The sequence below is a fragment of the Phyllobates terribilis genome, unplaced genomic scaffold (genome assembly GCF_046119375.1).
Source record: "Phyllobates terribilis strain yellow unplaced genomic scaffold, ASM4611937v1 Scaffold_5106__1_contigs__length_54360, whole genome shotgun sequence".
NCBI lineage: Eukaryota > Metazoa > Chordata > Amphibia > Anura > Dendrobatidae > Phyllobates > Phyllobates terribilis.
The window spans coordinates 44,305-54,361 of record NW_027367854.1 but is presented as its reverse complement, the minus strand read 5'-3'; the positions used below and the strand labels follow the sequence as shown (position 1 = coordinate 54,361).

The following is a 10,057-nucleotide window of genomic DNA, read 5'->3' as shown; positions in this document are numbered from 1 at the left end:
ATCGTCCTCTTCCTCTTCACCATCGTTAATGTCCATCTTTTCTAGAACCTTTTTGAGCTTCAAAGCGGTTCTAATGGCTTCTTTTGTATCTAACCCCTTCCTCATATCATCGTTCTCTTGATAAAAAAACATGCCAAATATGTCAACCACCGAGAGCTTGTTACAATCTGGAGGCATTACAAAAATTCTTCGGGTGAGCTCAAACTTGTCACTCATTGCATAGATGAATGCTACTGTTTGCTCCCAAGTGTCAATCTTTACACCATCAACGCTTAGTTTTCTTATCAATATAGTGAATCGGGATTGGCACGCAAACACTCTTTCATCAGGGAGTTGCTTGAATGCTTGGAACTATCTTTGAAGAGTAAATTTCCTGGTGTCTTTCTGATCTTCACAACCCATGTGGATGGAAATAATAGCTTCCCACATATCCTTAACCATTGGTATGCAAATGACTTTGTCGATGTTAGTTCATGTGAGTCCACATAGGATGAGATGTCGAGTTTTTGAGTTCTTCTCCATCTTGGCATAGTGTTGAGGTTGCCAATCTTTCATTTCCTTCAATTCCGGAAGCACTTCATCGCCGAGATCAATTATCTTCCAGCACTAGTAATCCTGGGTTTAGATAAAAGTTGTGTGCACTCTTAGCCACCAGTCAAGCTCCCCTTCGAGAAGCTGATGAGGTTTGTTCAAGGACATCCGTAAATTGAATTCTTCATTCTTCTTCATCTTTCTGGAATCAGATCCTGTTCTGATACCAATTGTAGATCGTGTGATTTATGTACTTAATCTAACTAAAGAATGGTTCTTTTGTGCGGAAAAGATTAAGACTTTTAAGAAAATGAATTCCAAAACGATCTTCTTTATTGACTCTCTTAGAGTTTACAACATCAAGGAGAACACACAATTCTTAGTTCGTCTCCCTAAACTCTCCTCGATATTGCCTAAACTCTAAATCAACAAAGAGAACCTCAGTGAATGAACAACTCTTTCTAATTCATTAAATTAAGCCATTTATACTAAAGTCATAATTTTCGTGAACTAATCTACTAAAAGCTATATAATATAATTAAATAATAATATGAATCGTAATAGAAACTCAAAGATAACAAAGTAGCTCTAACAACCTAGATTGCGAGGCTACGAGATCTCGTATAAACTCTATCTTTACCTTTATAGGAACTGGGAAGATATCGTTCCTCTTTTACGTGCTCGGTTCCCTTCCTTGTCACTCGGTTCCCTTCATCACATCACTCCCTAGTGTTACACTGAACCTTAGTTGCTCGGTTCCCTTGACTGTGGTACTCGGTTTTCTAACTTCGGTACTCGGTTCCCTAACTCTGGTGAAGCGCTTTAAGCACGTTTTAGCTCTTCTCGCTTGACTCCCTTCAGTCTCTTCAGCTTCCTAACTCAAGCTCTTTAATTCCTTTGATCCAATGGATTAATTTTCTCGAAGGCCTATTAATATCCTGCAATAACTAACTCAAGGTAGACATTAGTATATAAAGATTTTTTTTTATCTTTAAAATTGAGAGATTGTAGGTTATAGATACTAGTAGCAAGTTCCTATAACCCAACAATTGTGTATCGTGTGTTTTGAGTAATTAATCTAACTAAAGAATGGTTCATTTGTGCGGAAAAGATTAATACTTTTAAGGCAATTAATTCCAAAACGATCTTCCTTATTGGTTCTCTTAGAGTTTACATCTTCAAGGCAAACACACAGTTCTTAGTTCGTCTCCCTAAACTATCCTAGATATTGCCTAAACTCTAAATCAATAAAGATAACCTCAATGAATCAACGATGCTTTCTAATTCGTTAAACTAAGCTATTTATACTAAAGGCATAATCACCATGAACTAATCTACAAAACGCTATATGATATAATTAAATAATACTATGAATCATAACAGAAACTCAAAGATAACAAAGTGGCTCTAACAACCTAGATTGCAAATCTAAGAGATCTCGTATAAACTTTATCTTTCTCTTTATAGGAACTGGGAAGATATATTTCCTCTTTTATGCACTCGGTTCCCTTCCTTGTCACTTGGTTCCCTTCAGAGTGTCATATCTTGTATTATTTGGAACTTTAGTTACTCGGTTCCCTTGACTCTGGTACACGGTTCCATAACTTTGGTACTCGGTTGCCTAATCCCGGTGAAGAGCTTTAAGCGCATTGTTTCTTTTCTCGCTTGACTCCCTTTATTCGTTTCAGCTTCCTAAGTCAAGCTCGTTATTTCCTTTGCTCCAATGGACTAATTTGCTCAAAGTCTATTAATATCTTGCAATAACTCAATCAAGATACACATTAGTATAAAAAGATGTTTGTTATCAATAAAATTGAGAGATCCTAGGTTATAGATACTAGTAACTAGTTCCTATAACCCAACAATTCTGCCTTTTTAATGATGACAAACATAAAATCCTGGCATAGATATCACTAGTAGAAAAAACACTTGTTGAGGCTCCCTTTTAAAGGCGGACCTAAATAAAAACGCCTCAAAAAAAACTTTTTGAGGCGTACATACTATTATACGCCTCAAAAAGTATCCGGAAAATTATTTCCGGAAGATTTTATTGAGGCGGGCCAAGTAGAGCCCGCCTCTATAAGCACTTATTGAGGCAAGCCAAGAAAGTCCGCCTCAATAGTTTTTTTTTCAACACCCGCTTAGTATTAGAGGCGGGCTAAAATGCCCGCCTCTTTTAACCCCTTTTGAGGCGGGCGCTACGCGGCCCGCCTCGTTTACCACTTGTTGAGGCGGGCGTATAAAGGCCCGCCTCAACAAACCCGCCGTTTACCAAACACTGAGTATCAGAGGCGGGCTTAAATGCCCGCCTCTTCTAATTCTTTTTGAGGCGGGCCGTACTCGGCCCGCCGCGTTTAATACTTGTTGAGGCGGGCCTTTTACTCCCGCCTCAACTAATTGTTTTAAATGCCCCATTTCGTCTTCTATACAGCAGCCGCGCGTTCGCCCTCCCCTTATACAGCCCGCGGTTCTTCGTTATTCCGCCATTTTCATCACTTCATCTTCTTCGTTCGCCCTCCTATCCGTTCATCTTCGTCTCCGCGCGTTCGCCCTCCCCTCCAACAGCCCCGCGTTCGCCCTCCAACACTACACCCGCGTTCGCCCTTGGTCTTCGTTCTCGTTTCGTCTCCAACAGACCCACGGTTCTTCGTTGTCGTTTCGTCTCCAACAGACCCGCGTGCGTTCTCGTTTTCGCCGGTAAGTACCCATCTCCGTTCGCCCTCCAACAGACCCGCATTCTATCCCCAATTTGTTCATTTTTTTGTGTTTATAGTTTGTGCATTCAAAGTGTTTGATGAAATGCCTCTATGAAAATATGAAAAATATACCCCTAATTCATATACTATCTTTCATCCTAGTCAAATCTAAACAACTAATACTAACAACTTGTGCATTTAAATGTTTAAATCTATCCCGAATTTGTGTATTTTTTGTGTTTATAGCTTGTGCCTAGAAGGTGTTTGATGAAATGCCCCAATGACAATATGAAAAGTATACACCTAATTCATATACTATTTTTTGTGGTTATAGCTTTTGCATTGAAGGAGTTTATTGAGGCGTTGTCTTGAAGGATCAATATTGAATCAAGGTAATACTTCTACCCTAATTTCTTAGGTCCTTGGCGGGATAGATTTCATAATTTAGGCCCTTGGCGGGATAGTTGAGTTTGTATTTTTTCTTGCTTAGTTGCGTATTATTATCTATTAAATTAGGCCCTTGGCGGGATAGAATTCATAATTTAGGCCCTTTGCGGGATAGTTATTAGAAATGATATTAAATCTTCCTCTTCTTGCAATTATTACTAGAAATGAATCGTCCTTGGATGTACGGTGACCATACTACAACACAATACTTGAGTGGGGTTGAGGAGTCTATTAGATGTGCTTTATCACACCAACGTAGTCCGAAAGCAGAAAAAATCTATTGTCCTTGCCGTGATTGTAAGAATATAAGGCGGTTAGATGATATTGATGAGATTGAGGATCATTTATTTCGTCGTGGTTTCAAAGAAGATTATCATGTTTGGTTTTGGCATGGTGAGAAAATACCTGATCGTCCAAGTTCTATTGTCAATGAGTTTGATGTTCATGTAGACGCTGATGATAATAGTGATGATATTGCTGAGAATAATGAGATGGATGATGACCAAGAAGATGATGAAATAAATGGGATGATGGATGGGGTGAGAGATCACTTGAACGAACAAACTCAGATGTTCGAACAGGTATCAAAGGCTGCAGAGACTCCCTTGTATCCTGGGTGTACAAAATTTAGCAAGTTAGAGGCTGTGTCAATACTTTACAACTTGAAATGTGCTTCTGGTTGGACTGATGGAAGTTTCAACACCTTATTGGAATGGTTAGGTGAATTTTTACCAGAAGGCAATGAGATGCCTATCTCTACTTATTACGCCAGAAAATTGATGTGTCCCTTAGGCTTAGATGTAGTCAAGATAGATGCTTGCCCAAATGATTGTATGCTTTACAGAAATGAACATGAAAAATCTGATGAGTGTCCAAAGTGCGGTGCATCTCGTTACAAGCGTAAAGGGGTAAATTCGGCTAAGAGGGGCCCAACAGCTAAAGTTATGTGGTATCTTCCAATAATACCTAGGTTTCAGCGTTTGTTTTCGATAAAGAAGGAAGCCAAAAATCTGAGATGGCATGCGTAAGGGAGAAAGAAAGATGGACAGCTTAGACATCCTGCTGATTCTCCTCAATGGAGAAATATTGATAAGAAATATTCTGAAATTGGTGATGAGGTTAGGAATCTGAGACTTGCTTTATGTACAGATGGTGTGAGTCCGTATGGTACGCTAAGCAGCCAACATAGCACCTGGCCGGTTCTTCTAGCGATTTATAATCTTCCTCCATGGTTGTGTATGAAGCGCAAGTATATCATGTTATCACTCCTCATCTCCGGGCCTAAGCAACCTGGGAATGACATAGATGTGTATCTTGCTCCACTTGTTGATGATTTGAAATTATTGTGGAATGAAGGTGTCCCAATGTTTGATGCATACACCAACTCAAACTTTACCTTGCGAGCTATGGTTTTTTGTACCATAAATGATTTTCCGGCATATGGAAACTTGTCTGGGTACAAAACCAAAGGAGAACAAGCATGCCCTGTATGTGAAGAGAATATGAAACCCTCCTACTTGAGAAATTACAGGAAAAATGTGTATCTAGATTACCGGAAGTTCCTTAGTCGATATCACCCTTACCGTAAAAAGAAGAAGGAGTTCAATGGGTATACCGAGGAAGGAGTAGCTCGCACACCTTTGATAGGATCACAGGTTTATGAACGGATTAAAAATGTTGACACTAAATATGGCAAGTGCTTCAAGTCCAAATCTAAAAAGGGTGTTTTATGGAAGAAAATGTCTATACTATGGGATCTACCTTATTGGAAAGATTTGTCGGTTAGGCATTGTCTCGATGTGATGCACATTGAAAAGAATGTTTGTGATGCCATAATTGGGACTTTGCTAAATATACCCGGAAAGACGAAAGACAATCAGAATGTTCATTTTGATATGAAGGAGAGGAATATTCGACCAGATTTGTGGCCGGTAGTAAAACCGGATGGTAAAAGGACTTTTCTGTCTCCGGCTTGTTACACAATGTCAAGAAAGGAGAAAAAGGTGCTTTGTGAGTGCTTACATGGCATTAAGGTTCCATCGGGGTATTTGTCAAACGTAAAACGTCTAGTTTCTCTTTCGGACCTTCGGTTGATTGGTATGAAGTCTCATGATTGTCATGTATTGCTTAATGTTTTCTTACCGATAGCACTTCGTGGGATATTGCCGAAACACGTGAGACATGTTATAACAAAGATGTGCGTCTTTTTCAGTTCGATATGTGCTAAGGTTATTGATCCGGAAAAATTGGATGTTCTCCACGTTGATATTGTTGAAACTTTGTGTCGATTTGAAATGTACTTTCCACCGTCTTTGTTTGATATAATGGTGCACTTGATTGTTCATTTGGTTCGAGAAATCAAGTTATGTGGTCCGGTATATTTAAGATGGATGTATCCTTTTGACAGATTTTTTGGCAGTTTAAAGGACAAAGTAAAGAATCGGGCGAATCCAGAGGGTAGTATCATTCGTGGTGTCCTTCATGAAGAGATATCTCAATACGCAGCTGAGTTTTTGTCAAGGCTTCATCCAATAGGTCTTCCAAAATCTCATCATACAGGGAGGCTTGAAGGAGAGGGAGTAATTGGTAAAAAAGTAATATCTCCTCCATCTGAAAGGAAGAGTAAGGCACATCTTTGTGTGTTGCAGCATCTTACAGAGGTGAATCCTTACATAGAAAATCATTACACTGAATTGCAGCACAAGAATCCGAAATTGAATGAAAGAGCTTTGATGCGGGAACATAATCGGACATTTGTTGATTGGTTTAAGAAGGAAGTAGCTGAGGAACTTAGGAAAGAACATGATGTTTCTGATACGGTCAAGTGGTTATCTCGGGGTCCTCGAATATGTGTTCGGTCTTACGAAGGATATGATATCAATGGGTTCACATTCTACACTAGAAGGCAAGATGAAAAGAGTGTGGTGCAGAATAGAGGAGTTTAGGTTATTGCATCATCTAGGGTCTATGCGAGCGCTAAGGACAAAAGACCGGTTGATGCGACACAATCATATTATGGTGTAATCGAAGAAATTTGGGAGCTTGATTATAACAATTTTACAATCCCTGTTTTCCGGTGCAAGTGGGTCAACAACCCTAACGGGGTGAAGCAAGATGAACTTTATCCGGGTCTGACATTGGTAAACTTTGACCGATTAAGTGATAGTGACGAGCCATTCATTCTAGCATCACAAGCTAAGCAGATTTTTTATGTGGCAGACAATGTTGATCCTAGATGGCGTGCAGTTGCCCAAGGTAAAAGACATATTCTTGGTATTGATGATGTTGTGGATGAAGATGAGTATGACGAGTATGACGATACACCCTTGTTATCAACTGCTGTTCAACCATTACCGGAGGAGGAAGATATAAATAATACTAATCATATCCGTACAGATCATAGGGAGGGAATATGGGTTACAAATCACGAATGGTGGAATCATATACTAACCATTAGCCTGTGTTTTTATATCTACTCATGAAATCATGAGTAGATATAAAAAAACAGTGCCAAATTATTTTTGCTCTGCCCCTCGCGCGGTGGCTCACTACTCGGGCGGATACTCGGCCGAGTAATGGGCCGAGTATCCCTCTGACCCTCTTCCGGAATTTCGCTTTTCCTTTCGCCTTTCTTTGCTCGGTTCCTTCCTTGCTTATGAATTAGTTCTTTTTGGAATACTAACAACATCATGACTGTATTGCGTGGATTTTCTAGGGCATTTCAAGTGTTTAGGTGTCAAGGTGGAAAATGCGATAAATCATTGGGAAAACGTAAGACGTTTAGAGTCATTGATATAGAGGTACATATAACATTTTAAACGCTAGCTTTATGTTTGTTTATCTATAATCGAAGGCCTTGTATCTAGCTAAGACAACCTCCTTATTTTGTGTAATTAGTGTGCTCAACAAAGCGGCGGAATCGAGTGTGGCTATTATGTCATGAAGTTCATGTTAGAGATAGTCACGGGATTCGATGGCTCTGATGATTACCGACTAGATAAGGTATGTAACTAATTAACTATACATTGATATTTTTGAGTTTTTTATCAATAATTTCTGTGTTTCTTATGAAGCTATATACTAAGAGGACGACATCATATACTGTTGAAGAAATGGATGTAGTTCGTGAGCAATGGGCACAATATTTTACATCGACATATCTATCATCGGATTGAACTTATTCGTACTTGTAAACTGTTGTTGAGAATTTAACTGTACTTTGGTCAAACCTGTTGTATAAAAGTACATTCTTCTATAAATTTGTGTGTGCTTATTTCAGCCGATTCTAAGAGCAGGTAGGGGCCAGCTTACTATTTTATTGCGGCTCTTTTTTCCTATTTATAGAGGCGGGCATCCTTACGCCCGACTCTAAAACATACGCAACAAGTGCCTCCGAAGGCACTTTTTGCGGCGGGCTTAAAGCAAACCGCCTCAACAAGTGCCTTCGAAAGCACTTGTTGAGGCACCTTTAGAGGCGGGCCTAACGAGGCCCGCCTCTAAAGGCACTTGTTGAGGCGGGCTTAAGGACGCCCGCCTCAACAGGTGCGGCCTTTTTAGCGGCGAACAAATGGCCGGCCCACCTCAACAAGCACCTGTTGAGGCGCACACTAGGCCGACCCGCCTCAACAAGTGCCCAATGTGGCACTTGTTGAGGCACCATTAGAGGCGGGCCTATATTGGCCCGCCTCTAATGGTACTTGTTGAGGCGGGCTTCAGGCCGCCCGCCTCAACAAAGTGGCCTTTTTGCTGCGAACAAAGGGTCGGCCCGCCTCAACAAGTACCTGTTGAGGCGCACACTGGGCCGGCCCGCCTCAACAAGTGTCCAATGAGGTACTTGTTGAGGCCCTTTTAGAGGCGGGCCTCTGTAGGCCCGCCTCTAAAAGGGTCTTTTTTGAGGCGTATTTAGCCCGCCTTTAAAAGTGTTCTCACTTGTTGCAGCCCCCTCATTTGCTGTGAACTGTATACGCCTCAACAAGTGTCAAAATGCCCGCCTCTAAAAGGGTTTTTTCCACTAGTGTATATAGGATTAGCCAAAGGATCTGAGAAAGAAATAATCATTGATTCCCCCTTAGCATGTGAACAATTTTCACTTATCACCCTTTTGAACTTACCACGAGTGTCAGTTCCCCCTTAATTAAATAACTCATATTCTTGTATTATTCCCCCTTTCGACATAATTTAAAAGGACATTCGCAATATTAAACAAGACAAAATAAGCATAGCACATGTGTGCCCTCTAGAGGAATGATTAAGTGATTCATATGAAAACAATCAATTGAGTCGCTCCTAGTAATAACTATAGCAAGGAATTGTTTAAATATAAAAGCACACTTTATATATTAATAATCAAGTAGTAAGAGCACAAAATACTTATGGATAAGAGAGGGCTTTTGGATTTCTACGGAGCTCTAAGTACTGAGAATGGGCCCTGATTTCAAGTCCTTCTATTCTTCTTCATAATCACTCAGATGATCTTCCTTTTGAGGGCCTACCATAAGGGCATTGAAGTGATGAAGGTGTCAATCAATCATTTGTCTGAGGCCTACAATGTGCTTGTTCAGCTGAAGCACAACCTCGAGTGTTCGAAGTTGTATCTCAGTAGGGCTTAGGGTTTCTGGGAGAAGGGGCTTGGTGGGGCTCTGGAGCTGCTCGGTATTTGGTTCACATTTTGGTTTTGGATTCTTTTGGAGCGTCTTCCACCGTCATTGTGTTTGCGGGTTGGGCTTGGTCTGTAGTGGGTGGAGATTGTATTTTGGTTGAAGAGTGTGGTGGTAGAAATTCCAGAAAAGCTTGGTACTTCATGAATTGTTCCCACTGTTCGGGAGAGATGTCAATTTGTTTGGCCATTTTTGTGTTTTGTAGTAGCTTGAGAGAGTGAACAAGAGATAAGAGAGAGGGAGAGAGAGATGTATTTGAGTGAGATTGGGATGGGGGGTACAGATCTGGAGGGGATTGAGTTTTATATGTGGTTTGCAATAGTCCAATAGTAACGGCTCAAATTGGATTAGATCAAGCACCTTGGGACTCGGAATAAGCAGGTGGCCGCTTGGAACTAGGGCGTAATGAGTGCCTATGTATTAGGTGGCCGTTTTAATTCTTTGTCCCTATAAATCCGTCGGTCCCCATGTTTAGTTCCCATCAAATAGGCGCTTCATTCTTACTCATAAAACTCGGTCCACATAAATCCGTCGGTCCCTATGTTCAGTTGCCATGAAGTCTGCTTTTGTTACTTACTTAGAAAACTCGATCACCATCATCTTAGGAGTTGTGTCTCAGTTTCCATTCACAACGGGATATATTTACTAGCTTTAGCACTTATATAAATTTAAACATACAAAGGACTTCATAGCTCTTTAAATAAACATGTGCTAAGCGTAATTAGG

At 40.4% G+C, this 10,057-nt stretch overlaps 1 pseudogene; it reads left to right on the top strand.

Moving 5' to 3' along the window:
• The first annotated feature begins 3,838 nt into the window (after positions 1 to 3,838).
• On the top strand, positions 3,839 to 7,156 carry LOC141249760 (uncharacterized; annotated as a pseudogene).
• Positions 7,157 to 10,057: the final 2,901 nt, after the last annotated feature.